Below are 26553 nucleotides of genomic sequence, written 5' to 3'. Positions count from 1 at the left end.
GGGGTGGGCTTGGCAGTGCTGGGGTAATGGCTGGGCTTGATGATTTTAAAGGTCTTTTCCAACCTCAACGATTCAATAATTCTATGATTCTAAGACTGTGATGCTTTCTGAACTCTTCCCTCTCCTCTTCTTAATTCTCCTTCTCCTTCTCCTTCTTCTTCTTCTTCTTCCTCCTCCTCCTCTGTGTAGCAGTGGCCCCTACTGGAAGCTGCGGGGTGGATGGACACTGCTCTCCATCTGTCCAGAGAAGAGGCTGACTGGGATGGCAGCGTGCTGGTGGGCAGCAGCAAATCCACCACAGGGGCCCGGCAGAGCCACACTGGGCACTGGGCTCCACCAGCATCCCTCCAGGCTGTCTCCCAGCCAGCTCCTGCCTGCACCAGCTGCCTGTGAACAGTATTTCAAGTGGCAGAGAGCAAGGATGCTGTTTTGGTTTAGTAGGAATGTGTAGCCCATTTCCTCCACAGCCATCGAGCAGCCCCCTTATGTGATTCCCGTTTGAACAGTGTGTTTTTATTAAAAGATAAACTGCCTCTCATTCCAATAAATGTGATATGAATGACAATGCAAGGCCTGTTTTCATTCTCAGAAGAAAAAAAAGCCCCAACCTACGGTACAAGAAGTTTCACTCTATTCAAATAAAGAGCAAAGTCTATACCATTGGCACATGTGAATTGAGAAGAAGCCTCTTGCACTGATTTTTTTTCCTTCTCCACCAGAATATTTCTACTTCCTTTATTCCTGAACTCATAAAAGTGACAATACTGAAGGAGACCAAAGATGTGTCTTTCTCAGATAATGTCCCAACTCGGGTACTAAAGGAGGACTGTAAGAAATGGGGTCCAACCAGAAGGATTTTCTTGCTGGTAGCCTCTGGCATTCAGTGGTAAAAAGGCTTGCTGAGTCAGATGTTGCACCCTTCAGTGGACTTGTTTCATGCCTTTCTGAACCTGTTTATACTTTCAGGCTCCATGAAATCTTGCAGCAATGAGTTCCAAATGTAATTATGCATTGAGCGAAAAAGTATTGGCTTTTTGTTTGTTTTAAACGTTGTCTAATCATTTCACTCGGTGCCACTCACTATTGCATCTTGAGGAACAGTGAGCGTGAGCTCGCTATTCTCCTCCTCCCTGCCGCTCTCCATCTAGCAGCCCTCTTCATGTTCCCTCTCAGTTTTCTCTTATTTCAGCTGAAAAGTCCTAGTTCCCATGGGTTTTTTTATTCCCTATCCCTTCTGCTGCCTTTCTAGTTCTACCACAACTTTTTTGACACAACATCATTCAGCTTGCTCTGATGGGTTGGGCATGCAATGGCTTTGTAAATGGGCAAAATACAAGCTCCCGTGGAATTGTATAGACTTTATATAGATTAACTTCCAAGTCCTTCTTTAACTATCTGGCTGACGGCAAGCACAAAGCTGATGCTTTCAGGAGCCCCACTGATATTGCCAGTGAGACTAAGGTGACCTGCAACTTTGCAATGTTTTCAGGCTATCGTAGGTTTTTACTCAAATTCACTATGGTGTTTCCAAGTCCACTGTGAGAAAAATTAATCAAATTATGTCATGTTTCCACTTGATGGCCTAATAGAGTTTTGAAAGAAACAGCCTTTTCATTCTGTCCCTCCTAGTGAGAGAAAAATATGTTTGTGCTTATGCGTACTACTCCCATAGGGAAGCGATACCAATGAGATTTGTGAATATATTGGCATTATCTAACTGTCTTTTAGCTGAAAAGCGTAATGTTGGTGTATGTTACTGTTATTAATCAATTTTGAACACAAAGAATGCACAAACAGGCTTAATTGCTGAACTCCCTAACTCTTGAGTGATATATTTTGCAACTTGCCTATCACTCAAACAACAGAAGACTTGAGTGGAAGATATTAAAATCAATTATAAATAAAATATCTGTGTAGACCTCTCTGTACGTACACGTGCCTCTGAATTTACGATGCCGTAGCTGTATTGGAAGACATGACTGAGTAAAAAGGGCATCATCTCGCTGTGCAGGCACCTTCCATGTCCATCAGTACTGACTCTTTTTTGATGTTTACTTTGCCCCTTCCCAGGCTGTTGAGAACACAGCCAATTCACCTCCGGATTACCTGAGAAAGCGGCAAGGTGAGATAATGCAGCCAAAGCAGAAGCCCAGAAATAGCCAGACCTGCCCAGGAAGCTCAGAGAAGAGGGTGCCACGCCGTCAGGAAGGATTGGTGACTCTGGGGACTGTGGAGGGCAGGAGGTCACAGCTCCCCAGAAGATGCGATGCTGTGTGGCACAGTGCTGCGTGAGCATGGCAGCGCTCCCATGAGCCCACACTAGTTCAGCATACTCACCTCGGGGGGCATCTGCACCCTAGATACACTTAATCCCAGATAATCTAGAGTTGACTAACACTATTTATTGTTAGGCCGTGAAAACCCACTCTGAATCCCTGCACTGGCACTGACCTCTCTGTCTACTGAGTCATTGTTAACTCTTTCATTCTCACACACATAGCCAGGCACAGCTCCGCTCCTGGATCCCCCTTCCCCATCCCTCCTTCAAAACAGCTGTTTCAGAGCTCCTCTGCCCTCCCCTATCCCCGTGCCTATGCTGGGCTACTCTGCGGCACAGTGAAGTCAGAACAACACATAATAAATACACAGGAACCCAGTAGTCTGATACTTCCCAAAAGCTTACTACTTCTGCATGGCTCCTAAACACCAATACTCTTCTTGCTGCATCATTCTATACGAGAAGATGCTGCTCAGCTGATAGTCCCAAACTGGCAGCTCAGATATACACCTAGTTAAATACTTAAAGGGAACTGAATTGCTTTCTAGGTGCTCCATCCACTCAAACCCCAGGCTCTTTATGTATCTAGCGATAGGGAAGGACTTGGGGACCAAATTTATGCAAATATTTTCGAAAACCACAATCAGTATTTATACTTGAAGTACTTAACATCCTGAAATTATCATTATTACCTAGTTTTCCTAAGGCACCTGGGTTCCCTGCCTCTCCCCTGTAGTGATCTTTTACATTGTACGTTCCTCGGGCCAGGCTCTGCTTCATCACATCTCTCCTGCGAGGTGCTAGAATGACCACTAACACCCGAGAGAACTAAAAAGACGTGACGTCCTGTTTACCGCTGTTATGTCGCTTACAGGAATGGACTTCTTTTGTGGACACTGTTTGCCACAATGTCCAATTTCTGTGCATGTGGCGGAAGGTCTACCTGTTGAGATGTCTGTATGCCTGCATTACAACCTGGCAGTGAGTTGTCATGGTCTGTGGCTTGTGCCCTTGGTGTAGCACTCTGCACTTGTATTTACTTATCAGGTTAGTGACACACCAAAACGTTCCATTACAAAAGCTGTCATTTCCTTTCAGTGGGTCCTTGAAAACTTGCTCAGTGGTTTCATTGACATCCACAGCTTTCTAATTCTACTAAACTTTCTCCCCTCCAAGCTCCTCAAAAATAAAAGTGAGACAATTCTGGTAAAGGGTATTTTGATGAAGACTAGATATCCCTGATCACTAGTGGTCCAACAGTCTCCAGCTGCAAAATCTAGCAGGGCGACCAACGTTACAAAAAATCAGCCTGAATTAGGGGACGTTATGTTGTTTAACAAAAAGGGCGATGAGCCAAAAAGAGCTTCTTTTACCTGATAATGGAGCTGCAATTGCTCCTCGGATACTTCATACCACTGGCTTAAAAATGAGAAACTGTTCCCTGGACCGTTTGCATCTTGGCACACAATTTCTAGCTCATTGTGATTCTAAACAGTGTACAGGATCCGTAAGCGTGCTTAGTCAGCCTGGCCAGCCACCTGAGAGCCATGAGCAATGTCCCCTTTATGATTGCTCACATCTACTTAAAGAGAAAAGATAAAAAAAGGGCAAGGAAACCCATTCCTCTCGATTCCCAGAGACAGTATCAATGCTCAGATCTTCCTTCAATCTGGAAGCGGCCAGACCACCAGCCTCTCTGAAAGCAGATGCACCTCCAGAAGCAGAGAGCAATGGCTTGTGAAGGGTAAGAGACACTCTGCCCCCCGTGCCCCCTCCCCACCCCCCCAAACTGCAGATGTGACACAGAATTACTGCTTGAAATAGTCAGCATTTTGCTAGAGGTCAGATCAGATAAAGAGCTGCCAGCCTTCCTGACTTTACATACGGAAACCTTAAGATGACTGAAACCCTAAGAAGGGAGCCAAGGAAGAAGAGCTCTGGGAGCTGCTGGCAGGTACAAGATGATGGTGGGTCCCCACAGGCCCCCCCTGCTCTCTGATGCAACAGGCCAGGCCACCCCCTCTGAGCTAGAGCCCTCTTCTTTCTGTACACCATAACCAGTATTGCTGGTAAGCAAACCAGTAAGCGATCAGGGGAAGAGAAAGCAAGACGGAGTCATCCCTTCTAGGCTGACCTGGGAAGAGCTCGCATCCCCGGTGAAATCCTGCTACAGACATGATGCTGTGCTGCACTGACAGGCGTCCTCTGGCTCTGCTGCTGGGGGGCAGCCTGGAGAACATGCATTTTGCAAAAGGAACAGGGCAGCCCAAAGGCTGAATTACCTTTCCTGGAATATAGATCCCAGGCAGTGAGCTCCTATGACTGTTTTTAGCTCACCCAGTCAACTGTTGCCTCCCAGGCAGAGCATCAGAAGAGCTGAGATTTGCAGCTGCACTGCTCCCAGCTGGACCGACCGACAGCTGCCAAAGCCAAGAAGTCCTTTCAGATGGGCCAGGGGTAAGCAGGGTCTGTTGCAGTGGCTGCTGTAAGCAACAGCTCCTGTGTAAGGCAATAACCCGTGGCCGAAGTCGGAGGTGGCTGTGTTAAGCAATGCAGTTTGTGCTTAGGCTGATGCCCTTAATGGCGAGTGTCTCATGTTTTCAGGCTCCGGCCCCAACTGGTAGGCTAAAGTGTCTGCTTAATTTTCCTTATCATCTGGGAGTGAGTGATGCCCTATCCTTCTCTGACCCTGGGAAGAGGAAAATATTTGCTTGTAGAAGGAGCTCTCTGCCTGGATCCTGCTGGAGAGATAACCCCGTGTTCAAACACCGATGAGAAAAACAGGCAGGTTCCCGACTGTTTTCTTAGGCTGGGGCATGTCTTGCCTGAAATGGTCTTACGGCTTTCTCTTTTAAGCATGGCTGCACAGGCTATCTCCCCTCTTATTTGCAGCCACCTAGCATCCCTGCCAAAAGCACGGTGAAAACCAGCAATAGGCAACTTACTGACTCTTGGGTTAGTTTTTAAGGTAGTTTTGTTGCTGAAAATCAGGGGAAGAGAAAGCGTGCTGCGTGGCTGCTCTGCTGTCACCTCCGTCCGTGACCTGTAGCTTAGGAGTCTTTGCGCTTGCTGCTAATTCCTTTTAACGTGAGTTGCTACAAGACTGTTTCTGCATGTTAACTAATGTCTTCTTCTCGGGTTGTGCTTCGAGCCTTCTCAGCAAACGGCTCTGTGAGATGGCTACAGCACAACTAGCATGTTATGATGTAACTTGTTATTTTGAACACTTGGTGCAGCAATTGTCAGTAATGACAACTGATTACTCTTAAGATGCCCCTGCATTAATACTTTACACCGACTGTGCTCCTTTCTCTGAAATTCACCCAAACTGACAAAATAACAGAAACGTCGTCGAGCAGCTGCTTGCAAGTTCTCACTAGAAGCTGGATGATTTTTGTGGGTTTTCCACTAACTTTGGAAAGACTTTGGATTTGCCTCGTACTTGTAAGCGCTCTTAGGAAACAAACTTGGCAAAGGGGAGTGGGTGAGCATCCAGGGTGATGCGATCAAGCAGAAAGTGGAAAATCTGGACAAACGGAACTACGGCTTTTGACAAGGAGCAGATTTGGAGGCAGAGGTGCGGAGGGCAACTTTATGCACAAAGACTCAGAAAGTGAAGAAGGGAATTTTTTTCCCCCTAGGCTTCTAGCAGGATTTCCTTTCACTGCAAGGAAAGCATGCTAGGTATCTCTGTATGAAGCCAACAAACGGACCCAGCCAGTTTATTCAAGCATTGAGCTGTGCCTCTGATGGTACCGTTGCTCCCAGTTGCATACATGAAATGACTTCTAATGCTGCTGGAAGGTAAATGCTACACTTACACCTCTGGAGGCCCTTTTTGCTGACATGGAAGTGAAGCTCAGTAGCATGGAGGTTGGGACCACTCCTTTTCACCATCACAAGTCTGAGAAAAGGAGTAGCATATGTGCGCCATTTTTAAAGGAGAAACTCTCAGCTGGTCTGTGATCATCAGGATCTGTGGCTTAAACTGCAGAGTTCAGGGTATAAAACGGTCTGAGCCACTCTACCCGGCTTGACCCAGGTGAAGAACACTGTGGGTAGTGTGCACCGAACGAATATAGCCAGAATCATGAGATACCCATCACTGTCTGAGTTCTAAGACGAACCATGTAACATTTCTTTGCACATCTACGGTAACAGCTAATGATTATTTTTTTCTTTGAACTTTGTCCAGAGTTCATCTCTAAAACAAACTTTAGTCAAACTGTGTGTATTGACTCCTCAGCAGAATAAACACACCAAATCTCTAATAACGCTTAATCACTCGTTCTAGCTTCTTTTAACTTGCTTGTTAGCCAGAAAGATGAAAAACCAGTGAAATAAGCAGGCTTTACTAGGTATTTATTTTTTCTGGTGCCTCTATCAAAAACTCTGAAGGACAAAAGCAACTCTGGTCTGATTGTTTTCAGAGTAAGCTGAGCCCCTCTTCTTGCTTCAAACCCTAACTGAAGCTAAAATTAAAATCCAGGCTGTCATCTGCATTGTAACACTTGGCCTCGGCAGCTTGAACTGCTGGTAGTAAAACTTATGCATGGAGAGGGGAAAAAAAAAATATCTGAGTACCGGGGCTGGGATTTTTGGAGGGGTTTAAAAATTGGTTATGGACTTGAGACTGGAGGGCTGAGAGGAGGGAGGGGGCGGGACAGTGCCCCAGCCCCAGGAGAAATCTCAGTAAACTAACGTGCAGATCTGACAGTAATCGACCTGATCCCGGTGCTACTTGATGCATTGAATGGCTGTAGAGAAGGGAAGTAGAAAGAAGTCTAAAAATCAAATATACATTTATTAAAAATAGCGTAGTACCTTTATTATACTAACCATAACACTTCTTGTCACAGTTGGACATGTTAGAAAACCTGCTGTGATGGCTGTTAGAATTTTTGGTAGTCCTATGCACATGACCTTATCTGTTAACCCATGAAATGTGCACCTATCAGGAACGATTTGATAAGCACCCCAGTATTTTCTGTGTTTTTATTTTTTTAGCACTCCATCAACCCTGCTGTTCAGAATCATATCCAGCTTGGGGGGTGTGGGGGGTGTGTGGAGGGGTGGAGGGGGTGGGAGAAAAAGAGAAAAAAAAAAGGGGAGGAGGGTATACGAGGGACTGCCTCAAAAAGAAAAAGCCAAATAATGTGACATTATATATAGTAAAAAAAAAAGGCACTTTTGGATGCCTCTATTTGCTTCATACCTTTTCCTTTTTGTGCCTTGAAGGTTTGTGTCTTCAAGCTCATATCTACAAACCCACAGGCTAGAAACTTAATTAAAAAAATATAAACCCAAGTTTCTTGCATAATTGTGTGAGTCCAGAAGCTACAGCTTTAAGAAAGGCACCAAATGTTGTAAAGTTCACAATTAAATCACACAGAACTTGGCAACCGACTGATGGAAAAAAAGTGGGAAATTAACAGTAATTAAATAAACAATGGTTCAGTAGCCCAGTTTTTTGACAGTTGAGAGGGAACCTTGCTGTAAATCCCCGCTCACGTTGAGCACACCAGAATCCTCCAGATGATAAAACTCTGCATTACTGCCCAATTACGACGAGTCCCTGAGTTACTCATCATGACTGCTTTATGGATTTAGTTTCACAACATAATAATGAGTTCATCGTGGCTTCCTGAAGCATCTGCAGAGATAATGCAAACACTTACTTTTCTTCCCAACTTGTGAACATTTTGAAGAAATAAAGCGATGCGAGAGGCTATTAAAAAAAATCGGTTTTGCATTGCATCAAACGCCGTCTTTCTGTGAGAGCTCATGCAAATCCCACAGCGTCCAGAACATGTCCCACTGCTTTAGCAATGGTGGCTCTGATAGAAAGGCGAGGTTTTCAGTATTTCTGACACTCTGGAGACTCTCAAGGGCCGGAGATGCGCAGGAGGTGCATGCCATGCCTGTAAACTTAAGCTAGTTTATTGCAGATAAGGACTGGTCCTGCGTGGGTTGGCTGCTCGGCTTTGGGCAACCCATTGCGCCGGGGCTGGAAACTGGGGGGGGGGGACGACGACGACGATGACACACACGATGGCCCCCCAGCTGCCTTCTCACACGCACCCAGGAACGTACGCAAGGCTGAGGAGCCTCACACCCCTGGTCCTGTTGTTCGCGAGTTGAATTCACGTTTATTTGCCTTTCATGTCAGCGGGCACCGCAGAAACGTTCGAATTTGTGATATGCAACTTCATTGCTTTGAACCTGCCTATGAAACTTTTTTTTTTTGGTTCTTTTGGGAGGGGAAATAAATAAATAAATAAAAAGTAAAAGGCAGGGAAAGCTGATGTGCTGCTGATCCCCGCTGGTTGCGCGAAAGCAAATGGCAGCATCGCCCGTCACTGGAGTAGTAAGTTAATAAATAAATAAGCAAAGCCCGTTGCACGAAGGCGGAACGCAGCGGCGGAGGCCGGCGGAGAGGAGGAGGAGGAGGGGGAAGAGGAGGAGGAGGAGGAGGGCGAGCCCTGCCCGGCCGCTCGGGGTCTGTGCGGGTAACATGGCAGGGCCGGCGGGGCGCAGGGGGTGCCGGGCCGCCCGGCCGCGCTGCAGCAGCAAAGCCCCTTGCATGGGGATGAGGATGGGAATGAGGATGCCGCTCTTCCTCACCCCCCCCCCCCCTCGCCCCCTTCCCCCCCCCCCCCGCCGCAGCGGCAGCTTCCTGCCCCCCCCCCCTGTTGCATCAACTTCCTGTGCGGGGCCCCGCGCGCCTCCTCCCGCCCGCCCCAGCTTCCTGCGCGCGGCCCCGCGCCCGCGCGCCCGCGCGCCGCCCCCGCCGAGCCCCGCGCGCCGGCCGGCCGGGGGGAGGGGAGGCGGCGGGATCAGGCGGAGGCGGGGGGGGGGGGGGGGGGGGGGGAGCAGCGCTCCGGTAACCAGCACCCCCAACCCCACCCCGGCCATCCGCCTCCTCATGCCCTGCCTGAGCCCCCCGGGCCCCCCGCGGCGCCGCCGGCAGCGGCGGGGCTGGCCGGTGCCCCCCGGTGGCGCGGCCGGCGGGGCCGCTCCGGCAGAGTTTGGTGCCCTACTTCACTCTACTTTAGTTTCACTCACTTTACATCCGGGCTTTTTCCCTAGGCAATGGGAGCCGCAGCACAGCCCGTTCCTTAGGCAAAGGGAAATAAATTCGCCGCACCGACACGTCAAGTAGTCCCCCCTCAGGAGAAACGCCGAGCCCGCCCTCCCGGCTCAGCCCCGGCCCGGGCCCGGCCGGCGGCCCCCCGCTGGGTGACAGGAAGGGGGAGGCGCGGGCCCCTCGCTCCGCGCGCCCCGCCAGCACCCCCCCGTGCCCCCCCCGCCGTGGGTCTCCGGCGGCGGCGGCGGCGGCGGGCCGGGGCGCGCGCGCGGCGGCGGCGCGTCGGGAGCGCGCCTGAGGCAGGCAGGCAGGCAGGCCGGCGGCGGAGGGATCCCGGAGAGCGGTGCTGCGGCCGGGCCGGGTGAATGGGATTGAAGAAGAGTTCAGCTTCTCGGCTTGTTTTTGTGTCACAGTTTCTCTCCTCCTGCGCCTCTTCGGCTTCGTGCCTCCCTCCCCGCCCGCCCCCTCCTCCCCGCCGCAGGAGGAGCCCCCCGCGGAGAGGGGGAAGGAAAAGGACCCCACAGAGGCGAGAGCGAGCGAAGAGGAGGAGGAGAAGGGAGCAACCTACCATCTTCCACTCCCCGCTTAGCTTAAAGAAAGTGAGAGGAGGAGAGAGAGAGAGGCGCCCAGAAGAGGGGGACAGGGAGGCCCGGAGGAGCGGCGGCGCCGGCACCCTCCCCCTATGAAGAAGAGTCCTCCCCCTCACAGAGAGGTCCTGCCAGGGGGACCCCGGCCGGCCCGCAGCACCACCGCCGCCGCCAGCAGGGTGTAGTATCCCACCTTTCGGATTCGCCTCCTCCTCCTCCTCCTCCTCCCTGCCCCCCCCCGCCCCCCGGGCGCCGGCCCCCCCCCTTTCCCCCCTTTCCCCCCGCCGCCGCGGGGCTGGGGGCTCCCGGGATGGCGGCGGCTCGCCCCGCACTCTCCGGCCAACTTGGCGATGAGGAGCAGCAACTTCGCCGCGGCCCCGGCCCCTCCCTCGGGGGGGGGGGGAGCGGAGCGTCCCGGGGCGCCGCCGCGGCCCCCCCCGGCCTCCCCGGCAGAAGTTTGTGAGCGGGAGCGGGAGAGGTGGAGGAGGGTGACACTTGGGGTGAAAGGAGGAGGTGACACATTGGGGTTGGGGGGGAGGAGCAGGGGAAGGAGATGACACATTGCACTGGGGATGGGGTGGGGGAGGGAGGCTTATCCCCTCCCCTCCGGTTTCCTTCAGGATGATTATTTCCAGGCCCTTTTCTCTCGGTCGGGTTCTTCGCCGCGATGCTGTCGGGGAAGTTTTATTATTATCTAGGAAATGATGCCGCTTTCGGTGATGGATAATTCGTAGTAAAGCCGCTGCTGCGGTGGTGGTTTGTTGTTTTGGTGTTGTATTTTTTTTTTTTTTTTTGCCTCCTCTCCCTTTCCTCTCCCCTCCTCTCCTCTCTCCTCCTTCCTTTCATTCGTCTTTGTGGCCCGAGCAGCGCCGGGAAAATTCCGTTTCTTCTGCAACTTGTTATTGGGGCCGGGCCTGCCCCGCGGGCTGCCCTTCCCGCACAGGTACGGGCTGGGCCGGGGCTCCGCGCCCGCTCCTGCTCGGCGCCGGCGGCCGCGACGGCCACTTCGGTATTTTTATTTTTTCCTTTCCTCCTGTGCCTGTGTAGGTGGAGTGGGGCTCTTATGTGGGACTCTGCCATTTGGTCTAGTCCTCTTGTGCATGCTCCTTTCTTCACTTGCCTTCCTGCAGGATTTTTATTTTTTATTATTTTGGTGGTGGTGTGCGTCTTGGTTTTTTTTATTTTCTTTATTTTTCCGAGCTTTGCTGTTGGTAGAGCTTTTCCCACAACCACCTCTGCAGTTTGGTGGGTGCTGGCAGGATTGTACGCCGAGGTTTTTAGGTGAATTCGTGTCGGATTAATGCATGGAGCCCTTCATTCAACTTCTTCTCAAGTGTCAAAAAATGAGGCTATGAACAGATGTGTTTCAATATGGAGAGATTTCCAAGTTCCTAATTCTTGGGGGGGTGGAGGGAAGAGTGCCATTGGAGAGTGGCTTTTGTTTTCGATTGGTGAACAAATGTCATCACATTTCAGTCACGTGCTGTAATATTCTTTGTTCAGCTATCAAAGTATGATATCTGCTACACCTGTTCCCACTTTTTAATTGTAAGTAACGGTGATTGCCTGCAAATCTGAGAATTGTGGATGGGAGCGCTTCCCCTCTTTCTCCCCCTCCTACCTCCTGGATGTTTGTTTGGGCCCAAGCGCTGAGCTTGACAATGAACTTTTGTTCACTGCGGAGACTGCATGTAAAAAGGTCCCACTGGGGGTAATAACTTGCGTGTCACGAGAAAGTTGTGTACCGTGGTGTACGGTAGGTCTGAGCGTTGGAAAAATCAGGTGGGGATGTGCGCTTGGGGTAGGCTCCTTTGGGCCAGTGAAATTTTCTTAACTAGATGTGCTGTTGCTTGCTGTCAGGTTAGAGATACTCCCACACACCCGTATAGACAGATATCTTGTCTTTTTTTTTTTTTTTTTTTTTTAGCTTAGCTGTAGATTTTTCAGGTATCAGAAATAGAAAGGATTTTGCCAGTCTGTTTACTTTTTTTTTTTTTTTTTCATTGTGCTCACTTGTAACAATGAAGACACCTGCTTAGTTTCAGTTTTGTAAGTCAGCTTCCTCTGGCTTTCCTGTGCTTGCCTGGAGCTAGCTGGTGAGGCTGGATACACTACATAGCGGGGGAATGTTTAACTTTGATGAAAAGAGGCTTATTTGGGGGCTTAATTTGTGAAGAAAATAATGTGCTTCTCAAAACCTTGGGGGGAAAACAAACCAATGACACTAAAAATCAAAAATTCATGACTCTACCCAGTTAACGCATAATGCTAAACTTTTATATTAAGCTTGTTTGTGTATAACATAACTTTATGTTTAAATAGTGACATTAAATTACTAGTAAGAAAGGAATAAACAAAAAAAACCCGGTGCATAGCTACCCGTATTAGTTGGAGAAGTTAATTACCACACTTTAGAAAGATCACAGGCTTTGGGATTTTTATTTATATCTGTGCATGTCTCACGACAGCTATATGAAACTATTTCTTTGGGGGCAGTTTTTATTATTATTTTCTAGAAAGGAATTCTGTAGCTCAGTAAATGAAACTTTAAAACTGTATTAAAAAAATTAAAAACCAAAACAGATGCAGTGCTGCTTGCATGTTTTCTAAACCTTTCAACCTTACTGTGGTAGAGGAATAAGATTTATTTTATGATAGTTACATCAGCTAGAAGTTTGAGCTGATCCAGAAGGGAGTATGAAGCAACTTCTTTATCTATTGATTTCATGTTGGGTAGTAGCATGTATAGAGTATCACTTCAAGGTCTTAAGAGACCCGTTGTCCAGCAGAAGGTAGGTGCTTGCTCACAGAGTGCTTACCTCCAGCTGGGTCATACCCCCTGTTTTTAGCTGTACTGAGCCAAGCAATAAGAAACTTGGAGCAGATCCTATCATGGGGTTTAGTGATTTTTTTTTTTGTTGTTTGTTTGTTTTCCTTTTCTGTTAACTAATGAAGCTAGCCAGCATGGTGTAGAACTCAAAATGTCGCGTTAAGGAATATTTTATTTATTAATAATTATTTTACCATTAGTCATTGCAACATTTCACCTGCAAGCTTTTCATCTTTGTTCTTCTCTATGTGCATCCTGAACTGGATTTGTTGGAGGCAGAAGAAGGCATTAGAAAGTGCGGTTCTTCCTTTTAGGGAATGAAAATACAAAACATGCCTTCAAAGAACTTAAATAAAGCAAAAGTAGGAAACTGAAACTTAGTGGTGCTGAGAGGAAAATGCTGTTGTGTTTTCCAGCTTGAACAATAAAGTCACTGCTTTCAGTTCAGGTTTTGTAAAGACCTCTCTTCACCCTAGGCCATTCAGCTTCAACTGTGTTTCAAGCTTTGGGCCTAAATAGTTCTTATTCCAGCTTTGCTTCTCTCTTTTTAGAGATGAGGTTTTGTGTGTATCTGTTAAACTTCACCTTAGAAATTATAATTAAAAAAATAAGAAATCCTTGGACTGGATCTGTACAAAGGAGACTATTTTCATGATTAATTTTTTTTTTTAGTGAAATAAAATGTGTTTTAATGACTCCTTAGAAAGTTGTGAAATTCTGTGTGCAGTTGGAATGCTTTAATAGTGAGCCTGGCTATCACTTGGGTTGTTCATGCACTTTGTTTATAACAGTCATAATTGCGTTATGAGCACATTGTAGCTGTTCGGTTCCTTTATACTTATTCTTGGAGCCATGAAGAACTTTATTCAGTCAAATGAATTGATACTGGTGGAATTTGGTTACAACAGAGATTTCTCCTTCATTTCAATACCAGTTTGTAGGAACCTTCATGGATTGTCTTGTTTCAGACATTGTGAGCATTTTGCGTGGGTACCAGAAACTCAAGATGAATGTCATGTTGGTGACTTAACCTTTTTACTCTTGTTTTGGGTTTGTTGTTTGTTGGTTTTGCTTGTTTCAAATCTTCCAGAAAGAACTTCGTGGTGTGACAGGGCTTTGGTTTTCGGAGGGCCGTCACGTGGTGGTGTGAGCTGTAAAGCAGAGCAGCCTTCGGGAGAGGTTGCTTGCGTAGAAGAGGCAGTGCTAAACACCTATTATTAAGCTTCTAGTAGTATTTCTTCACTGTCCCCTTCACCCTTTATGCTCATGACTGTGCAGTCACATGGGTATACTAGAAGAGTAAGACTCCACAAAAGGCCTGGCTCCTGTACGTTCGTGAATCGCCCTTGTTCAATTACTCTGTGCCAGAAAGCAGCTTGCATCCTGTTTCTGATGTATTTTAACTGCACAAAGGTTATTTGGGAATGAACCATATACTGGAAAGGTGGGGCAGCATGCAGAAGGGTTTTGAGATGTCCACCGTATGCAAGGGGCGAGATACTTACTTCTCTACCCTGTAAATAGAGGGTGAACTGAAGGATAGTTTTTATAGGTAACTTACATTAATATTTCATGTTCAGTATAGCACAAAGCCAGTGTCTGCCTTGTGCTGGTGGTAGAGATATGCATTATGCAGGCAAAAAAGTTTATTTACATTTGGGGGTGGGGACTTTGTATTTTCTCCTTTTTCCTTCCTTTTTTTTCTTAATACAAATACAGTCTCATTTAGGGGAAAAAAACCCACCAAAACAAGCCCCTGTGTTTCTTTTATAAGTTCTAAATAATTTATGGCTCCTGCACCTTACTGGGTTCCTCACCTGATTAAAATCTGTACGATTTTAAGTTTGTTTGACTCTGCTTTTGTGAGGTTTTGACATAACAAAAGCCAAGTGGTGAGTGTAGCTATAGAATGGCTAGAAAATGTACAAAAATCAGAAGAGTTGTTTTTTTATAATACACTTAGTGGAGGGGAAGGGTGCACCTGCGTGACAATCTGACTTTACAATTAGCATCATTTGTCCTTAAAATAATTTTTAAAGTAGAAAGTTCTAAAAGGTGCCTGCCTTTGGTCTCAGAGGATCACCATGCCTACTGCCCTAATAGAGCCCCAACTTTACCACAGAATCTTTTGTTTTAATACTTTGATGATCCCAAACTTTTAAGGAAAGAATGTAGCACTTGATGTAGGCTTCTCTACAGCGTTTTCTGATTTACTGTTTACATCATTTTAGTATCTCTGTTGGCATTGTCAAGTACCCCGTGCCTTAAAAGCTCTTTGCCTAGATGGTTTGACCTATTGTTCGTTCCCTCTTACCTGAGATTTTTTTTGTTCACTTTCATTGCAAACACTCACTTTTTGATTAGAGATGGTGTGCTCAAAGCATGCTTTAAAAAACCCACAATGGAGAGCAAACCCCCCCCTTCCCAATATGACTAACCCCCCAGCCCTAGCCTAATGTTTGTTGTTACTGGTGGGAATGTGTTTATAGACAGTGTGCAAGGAGCGAGGCTCTGCTGTAGGCCATGTTCACGCAGCTTCAATGTTTTTTTCTTTTTAATGTCAGACTTCTTAAAATGTGTGTTTTCCAGATTCTGCCCTTCCACCTGACGGTGCTGCGCTTGTAGAATGAAAGGGAGTGTTACCAAGTTTGCTTGCTTCAGAAATAGTGTTGTGTGCCTCTGAAGTAAGGGACTCTAGTGTTGCGTATGTAATTAGAAATAGTTTTGAAAATGTAGCTGGTGTGTTTCTGGAACGGGAGTATGGAGATGTGAACGGTTAAAACAAATGAGGGCAGGTTTGAGCCCGTGACTCTAAGATGGCCTGTGCTTGGATGCGGTCTCCAGGCCTGCGAGAGAACTCTAGCAGAGCAGCTGAGCTTGCAGTCGGTTCGGTTTGGTCGTTTCTGCCTGTGAAATGCAAGCAGTCGGTGTGAAAGGGCGAAGGAACATTGATTCCTTCCCTTGTTACCCTCTGACCCCGCAGATCCAAGCATTGTTAACTATGTGGATCCCAAAGGCAGTGTAGTTGCAAACAGTTAATTGAAGAGATCAAGTGGTATCCTATTGAAGCTTTAGATTGTTTTAACAAAACTTCTGAATAATCGCAATAATTATTTTCTGATAAGCTGGCTGATAGTAACTATGGCAACAGCTGTCTTTGGCCTATGGACAGTATTGCTGTATTGACAAAACCTTTAGATGCTCCTGAGGCCTCTTGCCTCTGTAGGGAAGTGCATCCGGATGACTTTGAGGTGACTGAAGCATTGCCCGTTTGTCTTTCTGTTGCAACAGGACGCTGTCTTTCTCTTGGGTCAGAGTCTTGGTCCTTTCCCTTTTGCGTGTTTTTGTGGGTGCTGCCTGCTAGCCTGGAAACGCTGCGAAGGCTGTCTTGTTCTGCAAGGACTAGTGCTCAGATGGAATTATATATGCATGTTATTGTGGGGTTTTTTTGGTAATAATAATCCAGAACTCGGTGAAAAGGGAGGGAAAAGAAAGGAGGACTTACTCATTTTGATCCCTGGTTGTTTCCTTCCTTGATCAAAACCTTCTTAGAACAGACTGGTAGGGGGAGCTGCCCTTCCCTTTACTGAAGTACAGCGTATTCTTCTCCGAGGCCTACGCTGAGATACAGCTATTTAATTCTCAGCTAAGCTCTGCTGCTTTTTGGAAGAGAGGCAAGCTCCTGCTTCAGTACGTTGTAGAAATGGAGGAAGAGAGTAATTTGTTTCCAGATTACTAAATTCTGGACAGGGAGAACATGCCCCTCAGCAAACGTACTTTTCCTGTTGATGTTCAGAAGAGCGCTCCTTTAATAAATGTAGCAGTCGGGGGTGTTGGGGGGTGGGGGGGTGGGAATTAAAAAAAAAATATTACTGCCCTTTAGAATGAAGATGTTAAAAAGCTATGGCCCATTCTGCATGTTTGAAAGTAACTAAACTGCTAATGATTCTTTGGGAATTACTGCTTAGCTGATGTTTATTTTTACTGAAATCTTTGTCCTCTTAACTTCGACGTATGAGAACTCGGTATCGATCCAGTTTACCTGGTGATTACTATCAGCGCCTCCCTGTACGGGTGCGTGCGTGGTTTGCTGGCCCGTGGAAGTGTGCAATATGGCCTACATCTGGTTTCATCTTCAGTAAGAATGTGGCTTGTGGAAACTACGAGCCCCAGTATGCAGTGCTGTGTTTTTAGCCACATCGCCTGCCTGGATGGTGATACACTAATGCATCCTGGGACCTGTAGTTCTCACCAGCAGAAGTTAGAGATTCGTGGTGACAAGTGGAAGATGCTATTGTGGTGTAGGAAACAGAGTTGTTGATGCAGTTCTTAGTTGGTCAGCTTAAACTTGTACTGCCATTACTGTGCAGCAGCACGTATTTTTATTTACAAGTCGAAGGCAGTTTATAGTTGGGTATTGTGTTTAGGGAAAAGCAGTCAATGAAGGAAGTCTTCCAACTGCCTATGTGGTTTTGTACAAAGAATATACTAATAATTGCACGAATACCTTGCTTCATCTGTGATTGCAAGTATCCTGCTTGATATTCTGGAAACTTCTAATCTTTCAAGGCGACGTTGTGGATGGCAGTGTGGCTGCCCTGTTCTCCTTTCAAACTGCTGCCCAGCTATCATCATGGTGGCTTTCTGGCAAAGCGAAGGGGGATTTGAGCGGCTCTTTACCCGCCAAGATCTCACTTTTCTGCTGTTTCTTGAAGTTGAAGGAAGACGTAGTTGCCTTGCGTAAGAGAGCAGGGGAGCCGGAATGTCCTGCTGGGGGGGTTAGTGACATCATTGCTGGTCTCACACTTGGGTACCAGTGCATCTGGTGCTGGTCGGTGGTCCTCCAGTGTGTTTGAGCTCTCACCGCTGCGCTCGAACTGTCACCAAAGGTGCAGTGTTTCTGAAGTAGAGGTAGGGGAATAGTAACCTTTGGAATGCTCGGGGTTTTAAATATCCATAAGAATTGCATAATTTCACACAAAATGCTAACTAATAACGTTCAGTGGGGTTTGTGAAAGTTAATGTGGACGTTAATTTGATTTCAATTGTTAGGCCTGTAGCAAATTTAGTACTTGCTGTAGTCTTGTGTGCCTTGTTTTGCAGTTGTCTTCATTTTTAAGCGAGACCAGTCAATTTCTTTGTTCCTCAGTTTGTGCGGGATAGTAACATATAAAAATATTCATATTCAGGTGCCGAACAATGTGAAATAAACCTTCTTGATGTTTTTTGAGAAGTTAGTTAGAGCTCTGGTCTTGCAAAAAGTCATGTGTAGTTTACTTTAAGTCCTGCAGAAGTCAGAGAGAATAGCTGAATGCTTAAAATCGGAACCTGTATAAGCAGCAGTAGGATCAAGACCTCCAGACTTCTGATGTTGGAAAGTAGCTTCTTTGTATTCACAGTAATTAGCTTGTATCTAGGTCTGTGTGGCAAAATTCTTCTTTTAGTAAGTGTCCAGAAATTCCACTCAGTATAAATTTAGCATTCGTATTTGCTTCACAGCTGGCGGGGGGGGGGGGGAAGCTAAGTAAAAGTTGTTCTCTCCCTCACCTGTACGGTTTATAAATATGACAGATATTTAGGTGGTAATAGCTTCTTTGAGGGAGGGAATGTATTTTTGTCATCACTGATGCATTGTACGCACAGTACATTGCTGATACTTCTGTTTAAAATAATACAAAAAGGTAAATTATACAGATATTAATCTAAAACCTTACATATGCTGTAACTCTATTAGAGTTTGCAAACAGTAATACAGTTTTCTTTTAAGTGTTTGCAGCCCTTGTGAAGCAAATTCCTGGCAGGACTATTACTGTTAGCTGAAATAGTTACAGTTAGTATATTGGCATGATTAGAAATGTCGTTGTTGCCATGTGAGGATGCAATTCCCTTTTGCTGGCTGATGGGGCCTACACAACAGTCAGGAGAAGAAACCAAGATAAATCTATATGTAGTGGAATGATGATGTATCTTGTCCTTCAAGGACATTTTACCCTCTGTGGAGAGCCTGCGACAGTGCCCTTTGTAACGCTCCTGTATCAGAGTATTCTAGATAAGGCACGCGGGTAATAGGGATGTGCAAAAGAGTTTGAAGCATAGTTGTAAAGCAAAAACTCTTCTACAAGTACTTCTTATCTCGTAAGAGCAAACGTGTCCTGATCTGGGAGGAAATCCTGGCCCTGCTCAAGTCGATGGGAAGCTTCCCTGTTGAATTGAGAGTACCAGGATTTCATTCTTTTTTCCCCACAAGGTAGTTTAAAGTGGGTTTTGCAACACTGAAGAACTTGACAAAGTTTGAAGAATCTGGTGTCAGTTTAAGATGCTGCTGCTGGCCCTTGGGGGATCTTGCACTGGGTGCTTTGTTTCCTAGTTTTTTTGCTGTTCCTTTAAAAAGTGGATAATGTTGAGCTCTTGTAATGCTTTGTAAGAACTTGGAATGTATTTATTCAGGGCTTTGCTTAATTTGCTAAAACAACAAAATTTCGCATGAAAGCCAGAAATTAGTCCTTGGTCTATCTAGAATACTTTCTGTCTCTGTCTCTTCCTTCTTGCCAGTGTGACAAAACTGCCCCGATTGAGATGTTCAGTCAGAAATTTGAATAACCTGGCTTGTGATGGATTAAAAAACAGAGCAAACAAAAAAACCCACCACAAACCAAACCTAACAAAAAAAACCAGCCCCCCTGCCCCTCCTGAACTAACAAACCTTTTTCATAACTTTATAAAAGGACTACAATGGCCTATATTACTAATAATGAAGCTTTTTGCTAATTTGCATCTAGTGGGAGCTACGGACACCTTACTATTTCACTGCTGCTTAGCTTGCAGTAATTGTCTCTGATAAGCATCTTTATCATGTAAATCTATTGTTGTGTGTAGTCTGAATTTGCTGTATTAAGGATGCTCTTGTCACTGACCCCCAACGGAAAGGATGTGACTACCTGAGCTTCCCTTATTATTCCTGACCAGAATGTACTGTCTGAAAGGGTAAATTGGGAAGCACTGGTGAGGTTTGCGCTGCTTCTGAACGCTGGGTACCTGTCCTTGAGTTAACTGCAGTTCTTCTCCCAGGGAGGAATCCCACTGTACCGTACCCCTTATTTTGTATTCTCAAAGACTCCTGCTGAAATTGGTGGATTTGTCACCATAAAACTTGTTTCAGAATCAGAGACTTGGTTTCCATTTCCCACCTGCATTTGGGCATATTCCACCAGCTCTGCTTTTCCTTTGAATTTCATGCTCTAAAGTAAACATGAAAATCGCCCCCCTTTGCCTTTAATTCTCATCCCTGTATGGCAATTTCTTCTTGGCTTAAAACTCGCAGTGTCTTCTCCCACCTTACTTCTTGCAGGAATTATATTTGGATGCCTGGCTGTTGATGCAGAACGCTAATAGAATGTGCAGTGTTTAATTTAATCAAACGGTTTTTCCTGTGATTATGAGCTGCAGTTTTTGTAGTCAGTCAAAACCTGATGATGTTGGCCTGTTAAATGCATGTTCCAGGTTAGTTCCTCACTGTAGGAACAGTAGCTTCTCAGCTGCAGAGTTGATTAGTTCAGCATAGGTCTATGTCTGTGAATACCGGTACCTCCAGTTGTTGTTTTGCACTGACACTGTCATTGCTGCAAAACTGCATGAGTGAAAATACTGATCTTTGGTTTGCTCCTTCCTGATGTAGGAGAAACATGTATGATTCCTCAAGACTTGGGGCCTTCTTTCAGATTTCCCTTTTTAACTTAATCTACACTTCTCTGACCATGATTGTTTCTGTCAAAAAATGCTGATTTTTTTTTTTTCCTTATGCCAAATACATTGCTAATATAATGGATGATTTTGTAATCACGTGTATAAGTTGTTTGACTCTAAGGCTTTGGAAGACTTAAAGGAAGGGGACAAGTATCTGTTAAATCCCTGTTTATTTGTATGTAGAAAGTACTATATACGACATGTCTATATTTTTCTCATAAGTGTATCAGAAACTCCTGTAGCTTCTTCAGAAGCTCTTGCATACCATGGGAAAAGTGGTAAATACTATCTGCATATGTTTTTCTATAATTTTTGCCATTTTCCCACAGACGCAGGACACATGTTAAGCCTTCAGCTATGAAACCTTCATTGTGTTACGATTAAATTTTGCTTTGTCAATGCTGCTTTCTATGCTGTGGTCTTTGGCAGTCCAGTAGGCAGTAGGACTCATACAGGCTTCTTAGGGTTCAGGAGTTGCATTAGAAGGGACTTAAAATCACACAGTAAGCTTTCATGTATGTTTCTCTTCCTCATATGGCTTCCCCCCCACACCTTCTGTGTAATAATCGGAGTCTAAATTGAGAGAAGCTGGGATTTTTCTCAAAGGCATTTTTAAAAGGAGGGGGGGGAACCCATCCTGGAAACAACAAGGAGAGGAGCATGTAAGGATGATGTAATGAGAAGCGTGCATGAGAATGTCTGTGGAGGGAGATATGTTAAAACATCTCTTCTAGCACAGCAATAGGACCGTTAAAAATCTGGGAATTTATAGGTAAGAGAGTTTCTTTATAGAGTAACTTCGCAAAGAAGTTACTGTAATGATTTGCACTACACCGATACTGCAGCAGTGCTGTGATTGTAAATGTTACCGTGAGTGTTGGTCTTGATACTACTGTGGCATATGCAGGACTAGTTTAGTGCCCTGCACCGTTTTGGTTCATCTTAGTCTCCACTATTATGGTAAGCCTTCTTGCCACGTGGTGGCTGTCTCCATCTCCTAGGACGCTGTTGGAGCAGGGCTGTTGTGTACATGGAATCAGGAAGTCCCAGGAGAGCAGGTGGCGGTTGTGGTTGATGTTGGTGTGAGGGCACGTGAGAGATGAGTGTCTGCAGTGTGAAAGTTGGAAATGATAACGCTTTTCAGTTGATTACGGTAGCCACTAAAAATGGATAAATCTACAGCTTAGTCTTCCGATTTTAAGTAAATCAGTTAAAAATCCAAGGCAATCCCTGTGGTAAAAATGTTTTGGATACTTTGTTTTTCTTGTAGCTGAAGTCTGCTTCCTTTGTACAGCAGTCTTGGATTCGCATTTTCTTCCACTAAACACTAATTGTGTACTTTTGTGATTCCATGTTAGATTGGCACAGTGATTGTGTTACGCTGATGTGATATAGCATGTAAATTTTTTACTTATATTGACTAACCATGGTTTTGAGAAGAAAGGAACTTCTATTAAGTGTACGGTTACTTGAATTCTTCCTTTCAGATTAGTGACTACCATCAGCACTCCCACACTGAGTGTGACTACCCCAGCTCCAAATACCATTCTCCAGATGCTAAAGTTCCCATTTGTGTGCTTTTGAGGAGAAGGAAGGAAAAAGCAAAGCTTTTAAGGGGTAAGGAGGGATATTATGATAAAAGGGGAAGGGAAGACAGGATCTGAGGTTGATACCTGTGCCTGTTACATTTACAGGGAGCAGTGAGAGTGCCAGCTGACTGGAATGTAGGGGAAGGAAGATCAGAGCACATCAGTACAGTAATTTTGGAGTGCTTCCTGTTGACTTGTTAATACTGCATGGAATTTGGCCCAGGCAATCTGCTGTTGTGAATCAGCATCATTTATTCACTTGAGTATAGGTGTGCCTGTCATTATTTGAGAATCTGCTCCACTTGAGAGATAACAGGTCAGTCTGGTAAGTAGTATTATTCCCATGTTTTGCATTAGAAACTGAGGCAGAGAGAAGTGGATTTATTCTGCATTGTGGTAAATTTATTGAAGACCTTAAGCTAGGAACAGAGGCCCTCACTTGTGTGTTTAATCCAGTAAACTACCTGCTTCCTTCAAGTCCTGAATGTTGCTACCAAAATGAGCCTAAAAGTGATTTACTGATTAAGTGTGAGTGGTGTACAAATAAATAGTGCTTGCTCCAAGGGAGGTGAGATTCTTGTAAAACTGGTTGTACAAAATAAATAGGGTAATTTGTTTTTGATGTTTTGGATATATTTTTCTATTACGTTATTTTGGGTTGAAAGAAAAGTAGAGGTTTGAATGGGGATGAGAGACCTTCTGATGCATAGGGGAGATGATGATTAATAAATGTGAATTTGAAATCCAGTGAAATATGAGTTGCATAGGTAAGCAGTGGTGCCAAGAAACAGTCCTGATTCAAGTTCTGCAGAACCTGAAAAAATACAGAAGAAGGATGATGGTGGTGGTTGTTGCTGTTGAATTTTTTTTTTTTTTTTTTTTTTGGTGGCCACTGTTCTGGCACCCTTACATTGTACTGCAATTAATACAAGAAATTGCCTATTACTGTGTAAGCTTGATTACATTTTTACAGATACTGTTACATGGGCATACATCCTAAATGTATGCAGAGGGTCAGAGTTAAGGTTAGTGCTTACATTTACCAAATTAAAGCATCTCCAGAATGTACTTTGTCTATGACCAGTGTGCGAATGATGTTCCGGTAACTTAGTATAATATCACTGTTTCTGTATTGTACTTTCCAAGTCTGGTGTAAAGGACTTGACATAGCTGGTTGTGTGGACTGGTTCAATGCACAGCAGAAGTAACACAGAGTAACTAGTGTCATCAGTGCTGAAGTCTTAACCACTTGTTAAAACTATTCTGTGTACAGCTGATGTGAGCAGAATTCTCCAGTCTTCCCAAGTGAGTACTGTTTGGGGACAGATATCTTGTTCTGTTAATTTGGATGAACGCTTTTTCCAAGTAGAAAATCAGTAGAGGCAGCAATACCCAAATTTCTGCATCTGTCCCAGCTGGCTGGGTCCAGCATTGCTTCCGCTAACTCTTTTAGTGCCGCTTAATACAGACACTATATTCCAATGCAAACGTGAAAGGTATGGCTCCCTTTTTTGTTACGTGCCTACTGTAAACAGCTCACTTAAAGGTGTGAGTCTCATGCATAGAACTCCCATGTGATGGATTCTGTGATTATCCATGGCATTAGGTGCATGGGCTCTGGTGGGATGTTCAATCATTCTGGAGTATCTCCAGTTACAGCCCTTAATGGCACTGCTTGTGATGTCTGCTGGTGTCTTAGAGTGTGGAGCTCAGGCAGTTTGGCACATGCCCCTCTAATGTTGCATTAGAATTGTTCACGTTTTCAGACGCTGGTTCTGTGTAAGCCTGGATTGACTTTCGGTGGTAAGCTAGTTTAAGTACTGTCTCTTTACTGAAGTATTTTTATGTTGTGACATCTCAACTCTGTAACTGTGGAGACAACTTCAAGGCCAAATACAAGGCAACTTCAGTAACTACCATGTGTCATACTCTACAGCGTGACTTCTGTAGTGATCTCTTGATCTGGATGGGTGTAATGAAACTTCCTGGAGTTAACAATTCAGCGATTGGCATGCTTCTCCTGTTCATGTGCAGTTGGTCCCGCTTACGTCACCACTGCTTCATGAAATGATGTTTCTAAAATAATTCTGAGGTATGTTGCCTTGGCATTAAAGGTCTGAGATCCAAAGAGAGAGTGTCGACTGGCACTGTGTTTTATGGAGAGAAGACTTTCCGGTTTTGTTCTCTGTGTTGCCAAAGCAGCAGTTCTGCATTGTATGCAAGTGTCAGCGACATGTGAAGTAAACCAAGATGAGAACTGTATTGCAATGGAAAGGTCAGCCTGCATCATCACCGAGGCGATTGGCTTGGAGCTACGGGCAAATGGGCATAAATCTGAGGACATCCATACAATTGTCTGGTTCTTCCTCCGTCTCCACGCAGCCTAAGGTGTGAGAAGAGGATTCATCAGACTCATTACCTGTATTGGAATACATCGGAATCAACTGAGCTTTCCTGTGTAGTAGTTGAAGTATCAGCAGATATGGAGGAGAACAGAAACTCCCCTTGAACTTAGGGGGAGAACAAGAGGATAAGCATTTGGGTTTTATTGCGAGCAAAAAATGTGAATGAATCTCGAGAGGTTTCTTGGTACTGCTTGGAGCTCTTTTATACCTTGCTTAGTACTAGAATTTTCTCACAGTGAGAGATGGGGCAGTTCAGAAGAAAACTTTCCAAGTCATGTATCTGGAGACAAATTACACATTGGTGATGCCTTTACTGGTGGGATGGAGGGGAGAAATGTGGCCCCACAGATGATCAGCAGAAGCACCGAAGCATGAATAAACTCAGTGTGCGCACACGTTATGATTAAATCTTCGTACGATTCTGTCAGAGATACCAACAAATTCAACCTGAAACATTCAGCCTATGGCAGCGTGGAGTTAGAAAACATCTAGTAAATCTGAAGTTCCCAACTACAAATAAGAGTGCCAATTTAAATTGTTAGTTTGTAGTGCTATTTGTTGCCAGTGTAGTTTGCACAAGTGATCTTTAGGATGACAGGGGTATTATATTGCTGTTTTCTTTCAGCAGGACCAATTTCAATGCTATTACTGGCCTAGGTAACAAGCCCCTCTCCCAAAACAAAATGAAAGAATCCCAAACCAACCTGTGTGATTCCATAAGCAGAAGGTTATTTAAATAACAAAATTATAAGTATGCCTTATATGAAGTGAAAACCAAAATGTAGTGCAGCCTGAAATTCTTATTTTGTTGTCTTTTTGTGTGACTTAAAAGATGTCTCATGTAAACTGGATCGTGGTCAGCTTCTTTACCAGTGTAACTGAGCAATGATTTTATTGAGGAAATGTCTGCATCGTCACAAAACTGATCACAAAGCTTCTGCTCTTTTTTTATACATTTTTATACTTGATACTTGCTTCTTCCTGATAAGGATGATAAGCTTTTGGGTACATCCATCTTCACCTTACTGCCTACAGCAGTACTTAATGGTGGTGTATACTGGACACTTGCTTTGTTTCCTAGACCCATTGTAATTTGGGCTCTAGAAAATGAAACTTCTGTGTTTCTTACAGATTGAGACCTGCTTGTTTATCCTACATGGCTTTCAGCTTGGCTATCTTCAAAAGCTCATCTGTCAGAAGAGAAGGAAACTGACAGTGATGAGAAACCAGACATTCACCAAATTGTTTAGGCAGTCTTTCTAGCAGGATGAGCAGTACTTCCTAGCAGAATTCTGTTTGATGTTTGTTCGTTCTGGGCCTCGGCTTGAGGTTATGCATTTTCTGCGATGGCATTACTGCTTCAGCTAGACTTCTCTATTAAAAAAGAGAGCATCCAGTACTGCGCCAGGGTCAGACAGGACCTGATGACTTTGGCAAGTTCAGTTTTCTTGGAGAGGAGTCAGACATTCGTCTACATGTTCCCTCTGAATCCATTGGTTCAGGAGATCTTTCCTCTGGTCAGCTGGGAGGAAGCCAGATTGTTGCCAATCTTAAACGGGTCTTGGCAGTTTTTCCAGCAAGCATCCATGGCTTATGTTTCGTGCTGCTTTCCAACTTTCTGGGTCTTTCTCGGTTAGGAGAAAGTAACTGCCTGAATCTCCTTGGGTTGACATCCTGATTAGTGAGGGGTTTATAGGAGAATTTTTCGGCGGTGTGATGAGTTATGAAAAAAAATAAAGCACCACAAGCCCACACCCTTGAATATTTGATCATGTCTTTGTTTATTTCAGTGTTGCGTTATATTACACAATAGGCATAAACCAGTTTGATTTCTGCTTCAGAAGTTAACATTTTCTGCCTTTAACATTACATGCTTGAATTATAGCCTGGTTTATTTACCAGAAGAACCAACCTCCAAACCAACCCAAGATGCATACTGGTATGGCTGCTCAATGTGATTAAATATAAGAACTAACATACTGTGCTGGACCAAATGTCCATCTAATCCAGCATCTTGCCTTTATCAGTGGCCAG

The 26553-nt window shown here is 45.0% G+C and overlaps 1 protein-coding gene across 8 annotated transcripts in view; it reads left to right on the top strand.

Annotated features, from left to right (window-relative positions):
* The first annotated feature begins 9202 nt into the window (after positions 1–9202).
* Positions 9203–26553, top strand: part of PHF21A (PHD finger protein 21A) — a 132845-nt gene continuing 115494 nt past the window's right edge. For 2 of the 8 annotated variants that reach the window (XM_056347372.1, XM_056347373.1), the window contains exon 1: positions 9204–10131. The gene's annotated coding sequence lies outside the window, so the exon portion shown is untranslated. Of the gene's footprint in view, positions 10132–22012; positions 22143–22219; positions 22440–26553 lie in introns of all 8 variants that reach the window. The other 6 variants (XM_056347374.1, XM_056347366.1, XM_056347367.1 and 3 more) reach the window with 5 other exon arrangements.

The sequence above is a fragment of the Falco biarmicus genome, chromosome 7 (assembly GCF_023638135.1).
Source record: "Falco biarmicus isolate bFalBia1 chromosome 7, bFalBia1.pri, whole genome shotgun sequence".
Classification (NCBI taxonomy): domain Eukaryota; kingdom Metazoa; phylum Chordata; class Aves; order Falconiformes; family Falconidae; genus Falco; species Falco biarmicus.
Note: the sequence above shows the minus strand (reverse complement) of the source record. Positions and strands in the feature narration are given on the sequence as shown.